The following is a 22,231-nucleotide window of genomic DNA, read 5'->3' on the forward strand; positions in this document are numbered from 1 at the left end:
ACAAGGATATGCAAGAACACAACAAACATATCTATAGGAAACCAGCTGTCAATGGAAAAACAAGAGACAGAGAGTTGTGTAGACAGGGAAAGATGAGAGATCAAAAGACTTGAGTCTACATTAAGCAAGTGCACCTTTAATCTCTGTGATAACAATAACCATTTTGCAGTAAAGAATGACTGATTCATTTATGTGCATGACAGACGCTCATTGTATTATTCTTGCCTTCCTGCAAACTTCACCAAGATGCACATTGGATCAGTGCAGGGACTTGAGAACAAGACATATGAAATATGGATAAATATGAACTAGAAATAAAGAAATTGTCAGTTTTATGTAACTTATTCTTCTAAGACAAGTCTGGCCTTGAATACAAGAGGCGTTATACAAATTGTGGAAAGTTTCTAATATAAACAAGTAAACTCAAACTACTTGAATATTGTAATGTAGATCTTGCAATTTAATTAGTACCTGTTTCACCTAACTAGCAATCTACTTTGTCTCAAACCTGTTTCTATCTCAGGATAAAAACTCTGTTGAGTGTGCATTGACAAAATTAGTGAAAACATCAGTAGAACTTGGTGAAGATGTTAATGCTACCAGACCATTATTCCTAAAATGCAGTCCATGGAGATATACGGAATTACACATCCCACGCTGTGGAAGACGCCTGACAGTGATGATAATGGTGCACCCTTCCATTAAGTCACAGAGCCAAGAAATCAAAGCAGAAAAAATGTACAGCATTTACTGTGTGTTATTTACAGAACAGGCTACACCTTAAATAACAGAGCATAATCAGGGTGGGTGTTGGTTGGAGCCATGAACTAAATGTCTTGGTCCTGCGAGACAAACTGGTTCTCATTCCCAGTCTGATTACTGAAAGTCTGTTCACAACTGTAATGCAAACACACCCACTGTATTTATGAGCACAATGCTTACTCTTTGTGTTATGTATTTGGAAAAAAGCCTATACTGTCAGCAACACAATCAGCATTCACTAGTTTGTGTGCTGTTTCAAAATGCAATGTCTTAAACTAAACTTACTGAAGGTGTATTTAAGGTAATTAAAAACCACTTTTACTTTCTTTTTACAGATGAACAGCAGGCAAACATTCAAGTCCAAAGGTTGTGATCGTAAAACATAATGAGGTTTGAGGTCCTTGTAAGACGTAACATTATTCTTTGGCTCAGAGACAGGTGCAGTTGGTTTTTGAAAGCTCATGTCATTCAGTAAAGCAGCAAATCAGCCTTTAGTGTCTTGGACAGTATGAAAATGTAGGTCTTTGAAAAGCTAAGCTCATAAAGTTACTAAACACTCTGAGTGCAAACCCCAAGAAAACATTGCCGGGATTATATACATCTTATAAAGCAAACCAGCAGACAGCAGATGCAAAATACATTTATCAAGCAAAAGACTGTTCATTAAAATAATGTTACTGAATAGTAGCAGACGGTAGCATGTAGGGTTGGAGGTTGGTCAACCATTTTTCATACCTCTAACAGAAGTGGTGAATTAGATTAAAGACGCAGAGGGAAAAAAAGCATGAGGTCAGAGGTTTGTGTTTCGGCTCTCTATAAAAGAGCGTGTACACAGGAATTAATGGAGACACGCTGATAATGGTTTCCATCTACTGACACATGTTTTCAATAAAATGCTCATGCCAATCCTTCACATGTTATTTGTAAACTATTACGTATAGTGAGAAATAAGTAGCTCAGTGTCGAACTGAGAACAAATGGTGCGATGAAGCGTAAACAGAGGCATCATTTCATGTTACAGTAGGAGGTAAGAGAGTCTGACTCGACCGCCTGTAAGAAATTGAGCTTGTTAGTTACAGATTGGCAGGGCTAGAGATTTTAATTTTTTAAGAAAGAACATGATGGAAACATGGAAATCTGCACAGAACCCTAATTTACATACCCCTGTAAGACACACAAATCAACACACATTTTCCACAGATCAAGGTTGTGCTTTCTGGCCCATATGCTGTATGAACACAGCACCAAGCGCTCTCTGTTTGCCTCCCTGAATAAAGCTGAGCATATTGATTGAAACATTCTCAACTAGGGACAGAAGAGCCCCTGAAATTCATGGATACATTTTTGAACCAACACATTTTTGTTGGTTCAACAAGTTTTCTATTTGGGATTCATACGAGTGCAGATGCTTTCAGTGCACCTTCGTTTTTAGAGAATCCCGATCAAAGGTGATGTTTTACAAGTCGGAGCCTTCATGGTGTGATGTGTGCTGATGCACCAGTTAGCCAGACCAGCAGTGGGGAGCCATAACGATAAATAAAAACGAACCTAATGAAGTGTGAACTCAAAACAGAAGTCTGATGAGGGATGGTACTGAATTCAAGTAGGAGCATTACTTTTAATGACACAATATTTACAGGATATTTAGTTCTTTAAACCTGCCTCATATGTACTGAATCATCAAGTAAACACAAGAGCACAGAAAAAAGTGTATTGCTTAATTATAATAGAAGCTGTACTATTTTGAATATTTTTCCCTTATAGACTTATTCTGCCAAGGCTACTCATCATTATCTGATCAATGTATTATTATTACTGTCAGTGAAAATGTAGTCATTAAGGTTTCCCTCAGCTCTAAACCTTGGTGAGTTTGACATGTTATTTCTTTGATCCCACTGTGAAACCCGAGCTTGTTCTCACAAAAATATAATAGACCATTCCATTTCTTTCAAAGTTGGTTTCACTATCCAATTGTAAAATAAAAGTAAAATGATTTCAATATCCATGCACTCTAATAAAATATTACATGCAATCCTAATCCAGATAATCTCTGTTATAAATCAATTCCATTACAGTGATGCGCTTGTATAGATGTGATCAGAAACATAAACCATTTATACACACGTTTGTCTGTGCGCGTGTCTGTGTGTACAAGACGGTGTGTGTTTTCTCGGCCAAGATGCAGGTAAGCAGGTAATTCAAAAAAAGTCACGGGTATAAAACTTACACAGACAAGCGACCACAAGTGCTACACAAAAAGATTGCTGTACACAGAAAACCACTTGGCTAAAAGGGAAAAAACCACCTCTATAAATTGCCAGTTGAACACCTGTGAGCTAGAATGTACGAACAAACATGTACACACATACACATTCAGATGCATGTCACATAGACTCTGGAGGAGGGCATGGAATTGGTTTCTCTGCTTCTATATTTCCTCAGCATATGAGCCTGGCCCATACATTTCTACTGACTTAGCCTTGGCTTTGGAATTCCAATCAGGAAACAAATAGAGGCTGAAGAGAGACAGGGGTAGCAGCTGGATGGTGTGTGGGTGATGGAAGCAAGGTGAAAGCCACTTGAATGTGTGAATGAAATGGAAAGAAAGGGATTAGCAGAAGGCTGGAGTAAAAAAAAAAAAAAAAGGTCCAAATTGTATAGGAAAATTATTGTTACAGTTGAGGTTTGTAACAGACAAGGATGTGGGACGGAAAGCGGGATAAAAGTGGAGATGGTCCAGTGTTGTTCTGGATGCTTTGCTCTCTGCCCTTGCTCTGAACAAGAAAAGTGATTTAAGCTTACGCTGGCGTGGCCATAGTGGAGTAATTTACTGTTGAATGCATTTTCTCATTCTCAAGAGGATGTCTTCAAATAGCCTTTCCTTGAAAAGAATCTTGTGATCTGTTCAATTGAATCATAAATTCCAGAATAAACCACTTATCTATTCTACAGTGCATATAAATATGAATAGGCTTTAAATGGTTAGGCTATGCTGCTGGTTTGGTGCAAGAGACAGTGTATAGCTCAACCACTATTAAAACACACACACACGCACACACACAGTAGAATGAAATAACCCTCCCCAAAGTGCCCAAGAGCCCCAAGCCCAATTAAAAAGGAAAGATTTCTACTTAAAAGAGACAACATAGTGCTTATTTCCCACATTGTATTGTTCCCTATCGATCAAACAGTTCCTCACACCTTTATTCTTCAAAAAAGAGGTAAAAAATACTGATAATGATATTTGAATCTGTGCTGATTTAAGTCAGGGCATGGCAACTTTTTAATTTACCAAAATTTTCTTCAATGGGCACAAACAACTGCCTTAATTCTGTTAGGGTTGTTCAGCTTACTCAAGAAAACTTTTTGGGTGCAACTCTCAGCTCGCGCTGTAGTAACTGCTGAATGTAGAAGGCAAACACACTGTTCTGTACTAAGCACCGATTCACACATGGAGTCACTGACGAGCTCACACTCAAATATACACGCATACAAGACCCAGTAGTTGTGAACTGACATCTACAAAGAAACCTCTGTCTGAAACATCCCTGAAGGCAATGTCTATGTTATCCATAAAGCTGGTTTGTGGGCACACTTGTGTGTCAAGGCATAGGTCCCTTAAATCTACACATAAATTAGCCAACCTTCAGTGTTCAACAGAAGCTTGTGTATAACCCATTCTGTGGCAGAACATACCATTACAACTAATTTATACACATAACACATACACAAACAGGAACCCATTCACAGTGCAGTGCCTTTGAAATTAGAGCAGGAGTAGAAGTAAAGGGTGTATAACCGCCATATGGACGGACAGGCAAAGGGAGGAGAAAGTCACAAATTTTTGCCTGAGAGCATATTGTAAAGGAGTTCTGTGCTATAAACATGCAAATATAACATCATTATTTTTGATGAAACTAGCCATATCTGACAGGCTATTTTGGATCAGTAGAAATAACAGAGATGAGAAGCCTTGCACAAATCATTAATATTCTCTTCAGGTATTGAGACCTGAAATTATTGACTGTTAATCAATTAATTCATGTTCTTATATCATAATAAACTGAATATATCAATAGCTAGCGATGAAAACTACAGCATAGTGCAGGGAGGAAGCACAAATCATAAAAGCGACACCTTAAGTGTGTCTAATAGATAAGTAGTACATACAACGCATGCGTCTATCAACGTTGTCAATGTAAGGCATAGTCAGAATTGGAAGTACACCTTTGAATGCAAAATGTGAACATATGCTTGGCTTTCAGTGAAAGGCTGGCTTCTTATATGTTATATCTGCTGCTGGCAGCCTTGCATTTGAATTTCTTGATTCAATTAGTTATGCTAGTGAATACATCCAGTGTTTTTTGTTTTTTTTTTTAATTCTCCAGGTTTGTAGGCCAGACTGCAGTGAGTAAAACCTGCGCTCACCCAGATCTGTCATATCGGCCCGACAGCTGACAGAAAGTTAAAGCAGAACATGGAAAATGCAGGAAGGTGGCTGGGGAATAGTTGACTCCTTGTATTTTATCCCACCCACACTTGTATCAACACACAAGCACGCAAACACTAAATGAGAAACAGTGACTAAGTCTCGCTCTAGGCTTGATACAGAAGCTCTTAACAAATCCAAGCCTTGCCCAATCATTTCCCTTCTCCCTAGGTTGCCATAGCTACAGCCTGCCTCCTTGTCTGTACTTTGGGAGGGGTGAGCTACTACCACTGTATCAGTGTGTGTGTGCTTGTGTGTGTTTGTGTGTGTGTGTGTGTACTGTGCGGTAACCCCACCAGATGGGGTTTTAACACTTCCTATCTGGCAACCTCACATCCAGGCATCCCTGCTGAACACCTGAAATGGGGATGTGTGAGACAGCAGAGAGGTGAGTTTTCCGATAGAAGGTGGGGTGTGTCAGTAAATAGCCACAGACAATGTTAGCACACACACTATCCCATTCTGTAGGGAATCCATGCCTAAAAAGAAAGATTATTCTGAGTATTCTGATGCAGGGGCAGGGTATGGACTTTGGTCCCTATAATCCATGTTAATCCATATATTTGAATTATTTTTAACTCAAACATTACAGTACTTTTATTTGAATATTTCCTTCCATAACTGGGGCTGATCACATTTATTTAAGCTTCTTTACAAACCCCAAAACCTTTCTCTTTGATAGCACACTTTGAGAACTATGTAGTATCAAATGTACTGAAAATATAAATAAGCAGCCATAATAGTTTGTTAATTTGACCTGAAATTTCCTAAATTCCTGGGTTTACAAATAAGGCTTTTAAAAGAGGATTTGTTGATTCTTTCTGCAAAACATGTTCAATTATAATTCAAATATAATCTTTCAGTTTTTAAGAAGCAATTAAAAAAATGTCACCTGAGGCTCTTGGAGATTGTACTGAGCATTTGTCTTCTATTTTATGAAAGTTCAGACTAAACAATAAACTGGAGCCTTATTGCTAATAATATCTAATATGCATTCAATTTTTGAGAAAATCTTATCACATTCAGTGTTGGGAAGAAATGTATAATTAATCATTTTCTGCACCTGCATCTCTCTGGGTGTGTGTTTGCGATGCAATGATGATTCCCAATAGGACAATATATATAGCAATTTACTGGTCAATCTAAAACTTTGACAAAAGGCCTATATAGAAGATGATCCAGAATTTTCAGAAACTCCATTATGCCATAAATGGAGAGTAGAGCTTTTTAAGAAGGTGTGCATCACCTTCTCCTACGTCTGTAAACTGGGCAGAAATGTAAGTCAGCATGTGTGAGTCTCCCAGAAAGTGGGCTTCTCAAAGCACTATGCAAGTGTGTGTGTATGTGTATTTATTTGCTGGGAGATTACAACACTGATATAAACACTTGGGGATCAACATATCGCTAAAACTCCCAGCATCTGACCACCAGCAGACAAATACAAACAGTCCGCTCTTTCTCTGCTATTCCTTTATCTCGCATCGCTCCACTTTTCTCTGCTCTCCCACTCTGTAGTCCTGCCATCCATCATCATTAGGAGGTGAATAGATGACCTGTCTACACCTGCAGCCACTCTCTGTCCCTCTGCTCTCTGCAAAGAACAGAGGTGGAGAAGAGAAGTGAGAGATGTTGCGTTTGTTTCTTCTTGGAGATTTCAATTAAATAGGTCACTATCTAAGTCACTATCTGTTGATGAATTACCATGTTTCAGGTATTCTAAAATGTACATTTTAAAGAAATTAAAGAAGACATTGTATCTTGTCAACACAAGTTGACTTCTCTTATGAAGTCCCAAGAAATGCATGATTGGCAGTAAGCTCAGCACTTATCGCTTAATTCATCAAAAATGTTTCTAACAAACAAGACCAGAGTTTTTTGACAGTGGATGAGTTTGAGATGCTGCAGTTAGTAAAAGCTGCCGCAGTGAGCTTTTATAGGTGAAAAGACTTGCATCTCCAACTTCTCCTTTCACTGCACCCCGCTGTTTACAGACTTCAGATCACAGCCACTCACCGAGTGACAGACAAATACTGCTTTATTGAAATAACAATGCTGAACTCATTTGTTCATCTTTGTGTCTAAGTTTATGCTTCTACCATATCAGAGGAAATTCCACAAAAGTGAAATATCACATTCAAGAGGCCAAAGTCATGCATTGTTTTATGCTAACTGTGAACTTGATTTTTGGTCACCAAACTCTAATCTAATGCTTACCTTTGAATGCAAGTGGAAATTTGTGTTAAAGGTCTACCGAAAGGAGTTTCAAGGATACTGTTCATGAAGCCAAAACTGTGCAACCTTGACCTTTGACCATCAAAGTCTAATCCACTCATTCTTGAGTCAAAGTAAAGTGTACCAAAAAAAAATAAAAAATACTGCAGAACTTTACAATCACAAAAATAAGACATAAAAGGAAAAGATGTACAGACTGTACACATAAAGACCTCAGCCCTCGCAGAGGCATAAAAAAGTAACACTTTCTGGACAATCATAAAGCCAGAAATGTGTTAGCTGTTACCTTTGATGAAATGAAATTGTACACATTGTTATATTTTACGAATTGAATGAAGCCTGTTAAGATTGTGAGCACTAAGCTTACATCATGAGCTGTCTTATGTTGCCCAAACCTAAATGTTAGTGAGTATGGCGCATTGCTACAACAGCTGCTAGTGGTCTCAATTCACAAACAATAGCAGTCACATGTCATGGAATGAAAACTTTGACAGTTTTGTTGATTTAAAGTGAACTGAAGGTCACTCACCCTCAATTCTCTGTAGCAGATCTGTCTTTGAGTGTTTCTTGCTTAAGTCTCAAAGGCACTATAACACCATTGATAACTTCTCCCTGATGATGTCCCTATTCTCCCTGAACACTTGCGAGGTTATTACACTGTCCACGTCAGCTCCAGGACAATCACATCCAGCACTTGCAACATCGACAGTGCCTTGTAGTACACACAAACAACACCACAATTTATTGTGCTACTTTTTAATAAAATAATTCGACTATATACTGCATGGTGATCCGAAAAAAACAAAACAAAAAACAAAGACAAAAAAAGGGAGCTGTTGAATCTTTACATCCCTAATGACAGACAAACGATCAAAACCAACAGAGACAAATATAGAATTAGTGGGAAGGAGTACAGGATAGTGTGAGGGGAAGGGATGGGAAAAGCTAAGATGGAGGAGGAGCAGTAAAAGGGAAAGAAACAGAGATGAGTGAGGACGAGCAGAGGACAAAGTATTGTCTCTTGTTAATATGTAAAAATAACTCTGCTGCTGCCTGGTGGAGAAGCTAACTGGGTCAGAGAATTCCCACAGAGAGAGAGAGAGGGAGAGAGAGACAGAGAGATGGAGAGAGAGATGGGAGGGAGAGGTATCACATTGATTCAGTCTGTGGAATCAGTGTGAAGTAAAAGTCAGTCTTTCTCACCGTAGGCTGAGGGGAGGGGAGTCTCTGCACATGCATGCTATGCATTTGTTCCTCCATCTCCAGTATCTATCCCTCTAATGGTTTTTTCTCCCCTCCCTAACCCACTAAAGTCTTTTCATCTTGCCCTTTCCTCTGGCTGTGGTTGCTTTGTTAACACCATCCTTCTTTCCTTCTACTACTAATAAACAAAGCCATGACTTTATCTCGCATACTTCCCTCTCTGCTGTCTGAGTGCCTCTTTTCCATTTACCCTGTCCCCCTTTCTCCTTTGTTGTCACCCCCCTGTAAACACACATACAAACTCCCACTGAGGTGAATACATTGCCAGTCAGTGCATCACTAAAACTGTTTGGCACATTTTCAGCCAATTATAATGAGGGTGAAACTGACAAACCTACATATTAACTGTAAAATGCTTTTTGATTGCTATTTTAAGAAATTAAATGGTGGAGCGCTTTCATAGTTATTTCTCACTGTTTCTAATCTATGATATGTAATCCCATAAACCAAATATTTCATGGTCGAATGTGTTTCTGGGATTTCACTGTTGCCACTGCCAACACAGCAGCTATAAGACTAACCCATAAACCATAAAATTTGCATTGGTCAGCAGTTCTGAGCAGTAATTAAAATCTTTATTGATGGCGAGTGCTGTTAGCATACTAACTACATTGTTGACCATTTATCAGGGTAGTGTACATAGTCCACTAGCCGTAGGTTTGGTAACCATAGCCATACATCTCCAAGACAAAATTAATACAAGAGCATTTATGCAATGGGGAATTTCCTACCTGAATTTCTTTTCTTAGACTCAATAATTATGAGAAATGTATTTCCTGGCAAAAATAAGCCATGTGAAATGTGGTATGCAAATAGAGTATCTCGCAGAAACCTAACTGAATGCATAATGATTGCGCGGATTTATCGCCTTGTTCCGTGTACTCGGTCCTGATAATAATGTCCTTCGACTACATAGTGTAAATATATATATATATTACACAATATATCAACATTATGAACACATACATGTGATAACACAATAACATGCTTTAATGTGTCAAAGCGCCCTGATTTGCTGAAAATGAATCCAGAGTTTAACATGTGTAAGAACTTCTGCTCTAAAGGGATTAACCTGCAGGGTCAGTCCAAAATGGGCAGTCCTGTTTCTTGGCTGTCTGATCCGGGGCAACAGAAATGGGCTGCGGTGACTACAGCACATGTAATGCTCTGCAGCAGTCCTTCAGGGTTCTGTGCCTTTTTGCATCTGAACCACTTGCTGTATTTATGTTTTTGCTTCACCTGTTTGTTTCCTGGATTGAGATGTAATGATGACAAGAGCAACACAGCCCGTGTTGTTGATATGTTTATGTCTGTGTGGAAGAGAGGAAGGGAAATACTTAAGAGTGTGGGTTAAATCACCCACGTATCTTAATGGCGCAGTGGTAAACCGATGCAGAGCCGAAAGAATAAATGCAGTGTGCCCTAATGAGCATAAAACACAATATTATCCTTGTCATGTCAGGGCATTTAGTTGAACACTGCACCACAGTGGTGCTACAGTAGATCTTTGATAGCAAGCAGCCACTCAGGCTCACTGAGAGAAGCTTTTATGCAGTCAAGCTTCTCAAAGAACTTGATCTATTTTTGTGGGTGTGAACAAAAAAGTAAAAAACCGTGCGTATTGGTTGTGGTGTGTAAACAATTCATAGTGAGCTCTAAGTGATTTTAAACTACTAGCCCAATAAAATGTCTTACAATTAACCATAAGCCTTATTAAAGCGTGCCCATGATAATTCGGTGTAACTCCACAGCAAACAGCCTAGTAACAGCTGACATCATTAGAACCTGCACACACACACACAAAAAAAAAAAAAAAAACACAGCAGGTGTTTGTGCATGTCTATCCTTTCCTTTTTATTTCAACATCTGCATAACTATAAGATGTGACAAAGCAGCAACAGTAGAGCCACGAGCTGTTGTATGTTCCTGAAAGAAAACAATACGGCGCCTTGTTCAGAATCCACTGACTGAAAGTTTAAAGTCCATGAGCATTTAAACAATAAACCCATTTTATGACTAAAATCTTCATTCTTTACTCAGACTTTGCTCTTTAAAGAGACATCTTGCTTAGAAAAGGGAGCACGCCTGACTGAGTCAACTACGGCTCTCAGATACAGAGTGCTTTCAGACTTGTGCGTGAACATTTACCTGAGAAAAGAAAAATATTGCTTTAGGCACAGATAAGAGCACAGCTGAGACAATCCACAGATAAAGTTTGACTGGAACTTCACAGTGAGAAAACGTTGTTCTGCCCGAATAACAGTCCTGCTCATTCAGCAGCGCTGAAATAAACACGTGCTTTGAAATACTACACAGGAGACACTGAGGCTGAAACTATGAGGAAATACAACAGTAACTTCCTGTTTAGCCTGCCATTCAGTAATGATAACGTTTGTTTGCATGTTGTACCGCATTCAACCATCCAACAGGAATACAAGCATACACAACAGAACACAATAGTAAATGGCTGCTGCATAACTGCAAGAGGAAATCAGTGGGTATGTGTCACGACCAGCTGTCTGCACACTTTTAGCCAGCCCACAAATCAACGGATGAAATGACTGACATACACCCAAATGGGTCTATCTTGACATACTGCAGCAAGTACAGCAGCACCAATAATGATCAGTGCACTGCTGACATCAATACGAAACACACGTCAATATTTAAATATGTATAAGACAAACTAAAAAAAAAAAAAAAAACTAAACCTTTTTTGTGTTTCTTGCCTTTGAATCACCACCTCTGTTCCACCTCACTTTGCCTCTCTGACAAAGATGATATTGGATGACAAGAATTAAGTCCAAATCAAATCGAAATTTCCACTTTCTTGGCGACACACTGACTGCATTGGGATACCGTCCAGGTGACCCCCCCCCCCCCCCCCCTCCTCCTCCCACCACATCTTAAAGACGAGAAAATGCTTCACCTTAGCATTGATAAAGATTTTCGAGGCTGTCTTCAAATCAAGATCCGGATCCTGGAAATGAAACATCGGGTTTGCTCTCACTGACAGGAGCTCCTCCCTGCGCGTTTCGTCTTCATTCAAACACCAACTCTGCTCTCAAGTTTGCAGCCTGTTTGGGTCGCTCCATTACACTCGGCACTAACACGCCTCGCTTCCTGCCATCCTGAAGCAGACGGGTCTCGGCGGGGACGTTTCCCTCCGTGTGATGGGCGTGCGGCTGTGCCGAGGAAGGCAAGTCGTTCAGACGGCCCATTTCCAACACTTGATATTTCGCTTTTTCCTCCCATACGGGCTCAAAAAGTCGCTCGCTGCCTCCGCTTTCTTACTCTGCACCTCGTCATCACTGAGCGACCCACCAGCGGAAATAAAAACCTGGCATGGATTCCTAATTAAGCACAGCACCTACCTGCGTCCATTACCTTATTTAATAACAATCATTAACTCATATCAATCCGCGTCAAAATCTGAACGAGGCAGTTTTTGTTGAATGGAAGATCCACTGGAATCCTATTACATCACATTTAAGATACTCCGGTTTATTCAAAGTGGACGTAAATAAAGCTGAGACACGTTCACTAGTTCAAATGGCTACACAATTGTGTAAAAATGAATGAATATAGTTAGTTAATATAGTTATGGCAGAAATGCAAAAGAACATAGGAGATGTACCAATACGTGATTCCTCATGCTGTCAGATGAAGATTCAAAGGATGATGGCCTCAGGAATGGTGGTGTGAGTGGCTCATGTAAATTCCATACAAAGTGTCACTTTATTTAAAGCTTTGTTTAAAGTGCAGCTGTGCCACGGCGACATTTTTTCCCATTCAGTAAATGGTGCTTATTCTGGTGTAGTATTAATCTCTGAATAAATTATCCTGCACAAAATGTTGGAACCCTTAGACGTAAATGAAACATAGGATATTCGTTTATTCACAGCACACCACATGAAAGTAGCCCTCATGTTTACCAGTCAGACAATCATTACTCACTCGCAAATGAAAGTGAATTTCAGCACCATGGAGAGCAAACATCCCTGGCTAAATATAATATTGCAGTGAAGTTCTCCAGAGTTCAGCAGATCCGAAACATGTCGAAAACAGCAAATAATAGCTGAGCTAGAAACAAAACATGTCATTGTAGAAGGACTTACTAGCAGCTAGTGTGTTTCCCATTAAATGCACATTTCAATCTAAAGGCCGTGTGATGAGCAGAACAGGTTTCTTGACACTCTCATGCATTTAGGTCCAGATGACTGACTTCATAATGCTCTGGTGTTCACTCAGTACTGTACATTATTCAACTTTTACAGAAAGGCAACACCATTGTTTACGAGGGGAGCTGTCAACACATTATAAAGCAATACAACGCTGCATTTCTTTTATTAAAGGTCATGAATCATTATCACAGTCTTTGTACTGTTATCTTTCCACAGAACATTGAAAATGCAGCACTAAATCACATCATCCCTGTTCAGCAGTTTTACACTAGCTGAACATTTTTAGACTTTGGAGAGCCTGGCTGCTTGTCCCACAAACTCAGCTGGTAACAGAAGATGAGTAAACCTTTACTGTCAAAGCTCTTAGACTTTGCAGCTACCTGCAAGAGGAGCTCAAACCACCAAGATCATGACAGAGCATCAGTGCAGTGCTGTCTGCCGGACAAGAAACAGAAAGGGATGGGGCTGCTGAGAAACACTCTGAAACCTTCCTGAGGTGCTCCGTCTCTAACTCAGTGACTCATTTGTGAAGCGAGGTACCCACTCCATAACCACAATGTCATGCCCACACTCACTCAGCTTGCAAACTAGAATAAATACAGCAAGTGGAAAGTGTTACACTTTTACTCAGAATTTTTATTGATCACTGATCAGTAATTCAGGCTACACCATGGCACATACTACAAAGCTGTTTTTCACAATCATTATCTATCTATGTATCTATCTATATGATGCTGAATTCATGCAGGTCCTACTGTTCCCCACCTACACAAAAAAATGTAATGAGACGTGTTGGAGTATAGATCAAGATTAGGTTAGGCTTAAATTGAATATTAGACAATTCAATATAAAAAAAATAAAGATGATTTACATATAACATAAGCTGATGTCAGAGACAGGTGAAATTTTGTAGGTGGATTTCCTTTTTAAACCAACATTTAAGTAACATTAATGAAGCCAAAAGAGCGGTACTGTCATGAATGTAGCACATGTAGCACCAGTACAATTGAACACACCATTAACACCAGTAACACATTCCAGACAATGCATGTCTAACACCAAGTACAACGACAGACAAATTTAATTAGTTCATTATAATATTAACTCATATAAGAGGGATATACAATTTTATCAAACATCCAACAAAAGATATTCACTGTTTAACATTGCTTTCCAATCTCTGCCTGCTTGTGTGTAATACAACACAGAAAAAAAGAGCAAGCTGTATGCCATGAGCTGGCAATGGTGAAAAAAAATGTTTTGGCACCAGACAATTTGTAGAGATACACCAAACAGGCAGTGAGATAGTTTATTGATTTAAGCAGCACAAAGTCACATACAAGCAAAGACAAAGAATTCTCATGCTTCTATGCCCTTCCTTTTTGCCTGCACACTCAAACACAATCGCACTTTCTGCTAGCTGAGTGGTAGCTGTATCTGTGCAAGTCAGGCTGACAGACTGATGTGTGTGCTGGAGTGAAATGATGGTGTGGCTCCGAAAATCTCAAGAGAAATATGGGGAAGGTTCCCTGCATGTGCTGTGTGTCTGCTCACAGGCATGTATTTGTGTGCATGTGCATGTGCATGTGCAGAGGATGCAGCGGAGCAGTGCACTCTACTTTTTATCCCCATCCTCCCAGCAAGCACAACAAACACATATGGATACACGTCAGTAGCTGTGAGGCCGTGAGACACAAGTACACAAGCTTGTGTGTCTCCATTACAGCAAGCTCTTTGTGTCCATGAAAAGCAGCACTTTATATTCTTACTCTCATTACAAACACAGATTATCTATTTAACTACATTTAAGGATAATATCTGTAGCTTTTATTTACTTTTTACATGTTTTGCTTCTCTGCTTGAAGCCTATTTTGTTTGTGTTTTTTGTTGTTGATATTTCTGTCAGTGTGGGCTGGTGTGTTCATGGAGGAGAGACCAGAATCACACAAATCTTACTTTATTAGATAAACATCCTGATCAGATAAAGAAATCTCACAGATCTCACCCAATGTGCACACACACACAATATCTCCCTGATAATCTCCATTACCAATTAAGGGGCAATATGCCACAGTTTAACACGAAAGCAGCAATTAATCTGCTAACACCAGTCAGTGGGTCATTGCAGTGTAGGGAAAACATTGCTTCCAGGCACACATGCGCGCGCACACACACACACACACACACACACACACACACACACTCAAAAAGATAAAAAAAAAAAAAAAAGTATCAGGAGAGGTATTTTCTTTAATTGCTTGTAAATGAAGTATAACATTTTCTCATTTCTCCAGAGATGCAATTCGAAAGGGGGTTAGGGTTAGGGTTTTTGTTGTTGTTGTTTTTTAATACCTTATATTGCCTATGTTTTCAAACTGTGGAGCAACACTCAAAATTGGTCCCCAGACTTTTCTTATGAGTTCCTATCAAATGAGAGCAAATGCATAATTTAGATTGGCCTAATGGAAGCAGACTTACCAGCAGTATGAGTATAACCTTAAAAAATTCTTCTGCAGCCATTAACTGCTATTTTTACTTGGTTAAGGTTGAATCTGTGACCAAGCATATCGCATTTCAGCATTTTTCTCATAGCACACTAAAACAGATAATGCTGTTGCCCTTATTTTTCAAAGGCAAAAGAAAAAAAAAAATGATGACCATTTAAAAGAGTATCTTTTTTGTCTTTTTACTCGCTTGTTCGTCATATTGTTTCCTGTGTTTCTTAAGTGTTACAAAAGACAAAAAGACATGAGAAATATCTGCATCCTGACAACACAGGTTAAAACAGCAACTTGTTCCATGTAGTTTATTTCATATTCTGTTGTCAAATGCCAATTAAGACAGATTGTCATGATCTTCAATCATGTTTTTCAAAGCACTGACAACAACCACAAAAAGACAATACAAGAACTGGCAGTATTTTTTCATGTTTGTTACCAGAAACAAAAACCCACAACCCATCATCTGCTCTTATTAATGGACTAATCAGAGTGGTGAATGGAGAGATTTAACAGTGACAGACGAAGCTTACACCAACAAAAACCTCTTAATTGTGTATGAACTGGAAAATATATAATTAATTAGAATTTAACTTTGTAAAAACAGTGGTAATTTGTTTCTGTTACAGTTAATCTCTTGAAATAAAACATAATGTCTGATAATGATAATGACGATAATTGTCAGTTGCTGCCCTAGATAGTTTTCCAGTATATGAGTAATTATCAAGAGCCTGTTGGAGCAGATGGGAGTTAGTGCTTTGCTCTGCTGCACCTTGACAGTAGTTCGGTTCAACTGCATCTCTTGAACCAAACTGGTATTCAAATTGGCAACTTTCCAGTTTCCGTCCAAATATAGTCTGCTTGAATCTGATCTTCCAGGAAGTCTGAATGAGGGCAAGCTATGGTTTCCCTTATCTAAGCTCTTTTTGACACAGTAAGCAGAGCTGGGACATGAGAAGAGGGCTGTGTGTGTGTGTGTGTGTGTTCTATGGCTATATGCACCCATTTGAATGAGTGGCTGATAGAGAAGGTGAGAGAGAGCTTGGAGTTCAGCTTGCATTTGTGCAAATGGATTATCAACATGTGTACACGATATGTGTCATACAGTATGCTGCTGACAGTGTGTGTATGTGTCTGTGAGGGTTTGGGTCTGTGTGTGTGTGGCTGCTTACAATGAGAGGAGAGATGACACCGTAGTTGAGTGATGGAGCAGATGGGCCCTCCATATCTGTCAAACTGAAGATATTCCTTTCACTCAGTCTATTCAATCCTTCTGTGCATGCACATGCTGTAAATATGTAGCTGTCATAATTCAATGTTTCCACCATTTTTCTCCATCGTATCTAACAAACATTTATTCAACTATCATGTTGCTAAATTTAGGTTAGTCGAAAAGTCAAGAAAATGAAAGTGTCCTATTTAAAAACATTTATCTAAACCAAGAATTGGACACTTCTGTCTTCACCCCTTTGTACCTGTAAAAGAAAATTTTCTTCACCACTGGAAATAATTATATTTGACTTGTTCCTGAAAACTGGAGCTGTGATAATCAACACTGTACCAGGTCTTAATCTCACCTATACCGTGTTTTTTCTTTCAGCATATCGACACCCACCCTATCTACATTCTTCCAGTTTTGTTATTTGTTCACTGTGCATCCGTCTGCCTGAATCAGCTCATCAAAGATGTTGTATTATCAGCCCGTTTAAATGATGGTGTAGACATGACTGTTGTGGTACTTTTAAGTGCACTAAAACACCACATTCCTGACTCTCCTCACCCTCATGTTTGTGTTGTCAGTACTGCTGCTTGTAAGAAAAATACTGAATGTAAATGGCTTTTGTAAGCTTTTCTCTACAAATACATCCCTCACCCCATGAAACATTATTCAGTCAAAAGTCCATGTAAAAAAAACAAAAAAAAAACAAGTTTATTTAATATTCAATTGTAGTCCTTCAATGATAACTACACTGCATGTCATGTATTCATTGCAGATATGACTTAATCGCAACATTTAGACTACATATATTTTCACAATGAACATTAAATATGAATGGGGTTTCCATGGGGTTTGTGGAATCAGAGTGCTGCCAATGTGTGCCAGTTTAAGAGGATTAACGATGTGCTGTTGTGAATGTTTCCATCCACAAAAAACATTGTTTATCATTTAAAAACCTGCTCACAGACAAAAGATAATTTTAGTGTACACTGTATTTTCTATATTTTTATTTTGCCATTAAACAGCTCTACCCTTTGAAACTAGCACACCTATGCTTTATTCAACAGCTGATCTGTGGAGTTATATTGTGCATGTCATAGACATGATTCTTTCTAGTAATATGATAGTTTAATGGTTGGGAAAAAAGAAAAGTTCTCTGCCAGTGCTCCTGGCTGCTTCTCTAAACCAGCATAGCGCTGATCCCAATCTACTACAGATAATTACCCCAAACCACCACACATCTAATAACCTAAACTATCACTTTGAGCTTAATGAGTGTTGAGATAGTAAAGCTCAGATCATCTAAAGTGTAACTCTTGAAAAAGATCCGCTTGTGTTTGTTCACCAACCAAAACATATTTCAAGGCCGCCTGCGAAACAACCAACTGTAACTGCCATATGGACTCTTAACATAAATTCAGAGGGGCCTTCTATTTAGATGGAATGATAAATCTTATTGGGAAGCATCTAAGCCAATATGAAGATTAATTAATCAGATACAGGTCTTTCAAAAATGTTTTTGAATTGCAAACAAAACAAGCCATTTTCAGGAAGACTGTTTCTGTTAACCAATGAAATTTATGATGAAAGGGGCCTTTGTTTCATATAATACACTGTTCAGCAGTGACTTGGGACAACAAAACCTGAAGAGTTCATTTCAGGTTCAGTGTTTATGCGGAGTGGTGCAAGCTATGGTGCAGGAAACCTTACATGGCCATCTCTCACACTCTCTTTCTCACTTTCTGCCTGTCTCTCTCTCTCTCTCTCATGTCTTGTCTCTGTCCTTCCTGGATTCCACACTGAGGTGAAAGGAAACAGGAACGGCTGCAGCGGCTGTTGACAGCAGAGTTTTGTTTTTTTTTTTCTCCCCCTCTCTCTGCAAAGAGCCACTCTTCCTGTTCAAATGCACACGGACAGAGAGAGAGAGAGAAAGAGAGAGAGAGAGAGAGAGAGTCAGTATTCCTGTGTTAATCGCTTTGTTCATTAGCCAGTTGGGAAGATCTTTCCTCCAACATGTTTGTGTGGCACAGCTTCTTGTTCCTGCAGCTGGATTGCAGGTGTTGTGCAAGTTTGTGGATTTACATGTGTGTGGGTGACACAGCTGAAAATCAGATATGGTCAGCTGGGTGGATCATAGTCAGGATCTTAGTCAGCAGGGTGCAGATGTGTCCTTTATTATTGCCAATTACAGCAATATTCAAAACAGTAGCACACACTCTTGCCGCCCTTTGTTCAGTCTGCACCACAACACCACTGGGACTCTCCCAACTCCCTCTTGTGCTTACTGGAACCTTGGCAGCAAGCAGCCAATTAGGACAGCTTTTACTAAAGTGCCAGCCAATTGGAAGAGTGCTGCATTTTCTTGCCAGACAAGATTCTAAATGTGCTGCTGTATGCTAGAATCTGAGACCTAGTGGGCAGACTCTTGTTTCGCTGATAGGCAGTAGGCACCAGCATACACCCACTGCACAAGCAGGAGAAAGAGACATCCCATGACACCACGCTTGTGTTTTACCCAAATGAGTTTGTTACAGCGATTCTAAATTGTTTAAACCAAACCAGAATCCAAGCAACTGAGGAACCATGATGCGTCTCTCAGGGATACATAGAACAGACGCTGCGCACACACACACACACACACACACACACACACATACATGGATGGATGGAAAAAAAATATAAGGTCACAATCAGACAAGATATACAGAGGTGGCATCAGACGGACAAATGGAAAAGGAGAACCTAAAAGAGACATTTTAATTTCAAGTAGAAAACTTATGCTTTTCCAGAAGCATTAGTGTTTTTCTTGCTTAGCATTGCTTTTTTGGAAGTTCACGGTATAAATAATAGCTGGTGAATAGCTGGTGAAACTGTAATTTTCTTGGTTTGTGTCAGTGATTGACTTGTTGATACTCTATCATACTCATTTTGCCCAATTGTGAGTTCTGTATATGTCCTTTATCTGGATGACTGGGCCCAAGTCAGTCATTAATGTAAATTCATCCCCAATCAACTTCCATCAACTGAAGCAAGTATAATCCATTGGAGGTATTTCATTCACCTGAAAATGAAACAAGAGCTAAATTTAGAAAGTAAAAGATGCTAATCTCATATAAATCCTTAGTTTTGTTTTAAGTGGTGTTAAGGACAAAGCCAATGGGAATATGTTTTAAATTAATTATGTAATCTTTTTCATTTTTATGATTTAAATGTCTATTTTTTCATAAAGCTAAAAAGCAATGAACAGAACAATGTTGCAAATGCAAAATAAAAAAGAAAAAGAAAAAGAAAAAGAAAGCGATGCCTATTCAAAGGAAATTCTTAGAAGAAAAAATGACCAAAGCATGAAGAAGCACTGAGAGACAATAAGATTGTTTGCAGTCATACAAAACAATCTCACTCTCTCCTGCTTTCTCATCCCCCTTATTGCATTGATATTGATGGAGAGTTCATTGCCAAGTCAGTGCTGATGAGAAAGAGTGTGCAAAAGTGCTCATGGGTGTCCTAACCCTACACTGCAGGTACACACAAGCAAACACACACAAACTTCTTCAACCTGCTCAATTACTTGCACTCTGCTCTTTTGTAAGGCTGCTGCGGGATAATCATACAAAATCACTCAAGCATACACACACACACACGTTAAGGAAGTAATGCATTCTCCATCTCTGTCAGAAGCACACAAGGCGCTTTATACAACTATAAGAAGAGGTAACTGAGGATGTTTGTGTTACAGGACTAAGAATCAATTAGCCTATCAAAAGGAAGCATAGACATTACACAATGATACCTTACATTTCTGTCCACCATAGCAGGTGTGGCTGAAACGCGTAAACAATGACACATGTACACATGATAGTACACATGAAACTAGGTGAAGCAGGGTGGAGCAAACAAAAATAACCCAGAGGCAACAGGCCATCAGTCAAGCCTAGAGACCACCAGGATTTAAAGAGGGATAAACTAGCACAGACCAGTGGTCCAAGTAGAGGTCAAAAACTGATCACCCAGTCAGTCCGAACAAAAACAAACTGTCCACTTACATTAAGGAAAAAAAACCTTTATAGAAGCTGAAAAGACTTTTTTTTTTTTTCATGATACAGGACATCCAGACGTAAAGACTTTAATATGCTTGTTGGATGTTACCAGTTATTGTAAGACAATAAGGTGTTCAGTTTCCGTTTTGTCGCACTGGTTTGTTTAGTTATGCCAACAAGCTGGATCAGCAGGAAGAGCAGTTCGACATTTCTTCCCCTCGCGCTGCTGTTAACCTGAGCACGCGCGCGTGCACACAGAGCAACACGGCGACGCGCGCGCAATAGCACCGAAGGGTCCCGCGTGTAATGTTGAGCGAGGCAATAACGTGAGTGATGAAACACTCAGCATCAAAAACAACAACAAAAAAAAAAAAAAAACAATAACGAAAAACTTTTACTTCAAGTTTGGATAAACTAACGAATAAAGATTAAAACAATAAATTGGTTAGAGGAAACAATCAACTAACTAAGCAAGGGCTTCAATAAGTAAGCACGAGCTGGAGAAAATATCCGAGCTGTGTAGGTTTAGTATTGACATCTCGCAGTGCAGTGCGGAAGTGGGCTATCAGACACCTGCTATGAAAGATGAGCTATAAGTATAAGCTGAGGCAAAAACAAAAACAAAACTAACAACCAAAACAACAACAACAACAAAAAATGCGTCTGCTCCCATCATCTTAATAATCCTCCCAGGTTGATTTACTGAAACACCAAAACCTCGTCTGCAAAGCCTCACTAAGACTACGAGTTCTCCGCAATCTAGAAAGTTCACGTTTCATCACTTCTAAAGTTCCTCTTTTTGTTCCTGCCACAGGAAAAAGAAACCAAAGCACAGACCCGTTGCGAAACATTATAAATAAAAAAAATTGAGTAAGCAGAATAAAAATAAGGTGGTCGTCCGAAAACCCGAACGGCAAAACGGAGAATACCTTTAAACTACCGCCTCGACATTTTTTTATTTCCTCCCACATAAAGCCTCCAAAATAAAATGCATGAGGGGAAATACAGATAGCCTGTAAAGAAAAGAAAAAAAAACAACTTACACGGGTTGGCAATTTGCAGCTGGGGGAGTCCGTCAGTGGGACCAAAATATAGAAATCCAAAAGGGCAGAAAATCCGACAGGGAGCCGATCTGAGCCGACACCGTCCGGCCGGGATCAGAAGTCACTGAGTGCCTCGACGACCGGGGCAGCGAGCGCGAGCCAGCTAGAGAGCCCGGAGCCGCCTGCTGGTTTCTCCTGTGGCACGAGACGGAGAGAGAGAGAGAGAGAGAGAGAGAGAGAGAGAGAGAGAGAGAGAGAGAGAGAGAGAGAGAGAGGGGTGAATGGTGCTGAGTGCGCAGGCGCGGACGGGGTCGATTCATTCCGGTGGTGGGGCTGCAAGACGGCATAAACACAGGAGGCCAAATATAAATAAATAAGATGGAAAAAAAAAGTCGCATTTCTGTATATATTTACTCAACCAACAAAGAACGAAATCTAAAGCAACACGAGCGAAAATCTGTCCTCAATTACCACCAACAAGACTAAATAAATAAATAATGAGTA

At 39.4% G+C, this 22,231-nt stretch overlaps 1 protein-coding gene across 3 annotated transcripts in view; it reads right to left on the minus strand.

The window, feature by feature from the left end:
* Positions 1-21,917, minus strand: part of strbp (spermatid perinuclear RNA binding protein) — a 70,526-nt gene extending 48,609 nt beyond the window's left edge. For 2 of the 3 annotated variants that reach the window (XM_029516625.1, XM_029516627.1), the window contains exon 1: positions 21,728-21,917. The gene's annotated coding sequence lies outside the window, so the exon portion shown is untranslated. Of the gene's footprint in view, positions 1-11,675; positions 11,916-21,727 lie in introns of those variants that run through there. The other variant, XM_029516626.1, reaches the window with a different exon arrangement.
* Positions 21,918-22,231: the final 314 nt, after the last annotated feature.

The sequence above is a fragment of the Echeneis naucrates genome, chromosome 12, assembly GCF_900963305.1.
Source record: "Echeneis naucrates chromosome 12, fEcheNa1.1, whole genome shotgun sequence".
Taxonomy (NCBI): domain Eukaryota; kingdom Metazoa; phylum Chordata; class Actinopteri; order Carangiformes; family Echeneidae; genus Echeneis; species Echeneis naucrates.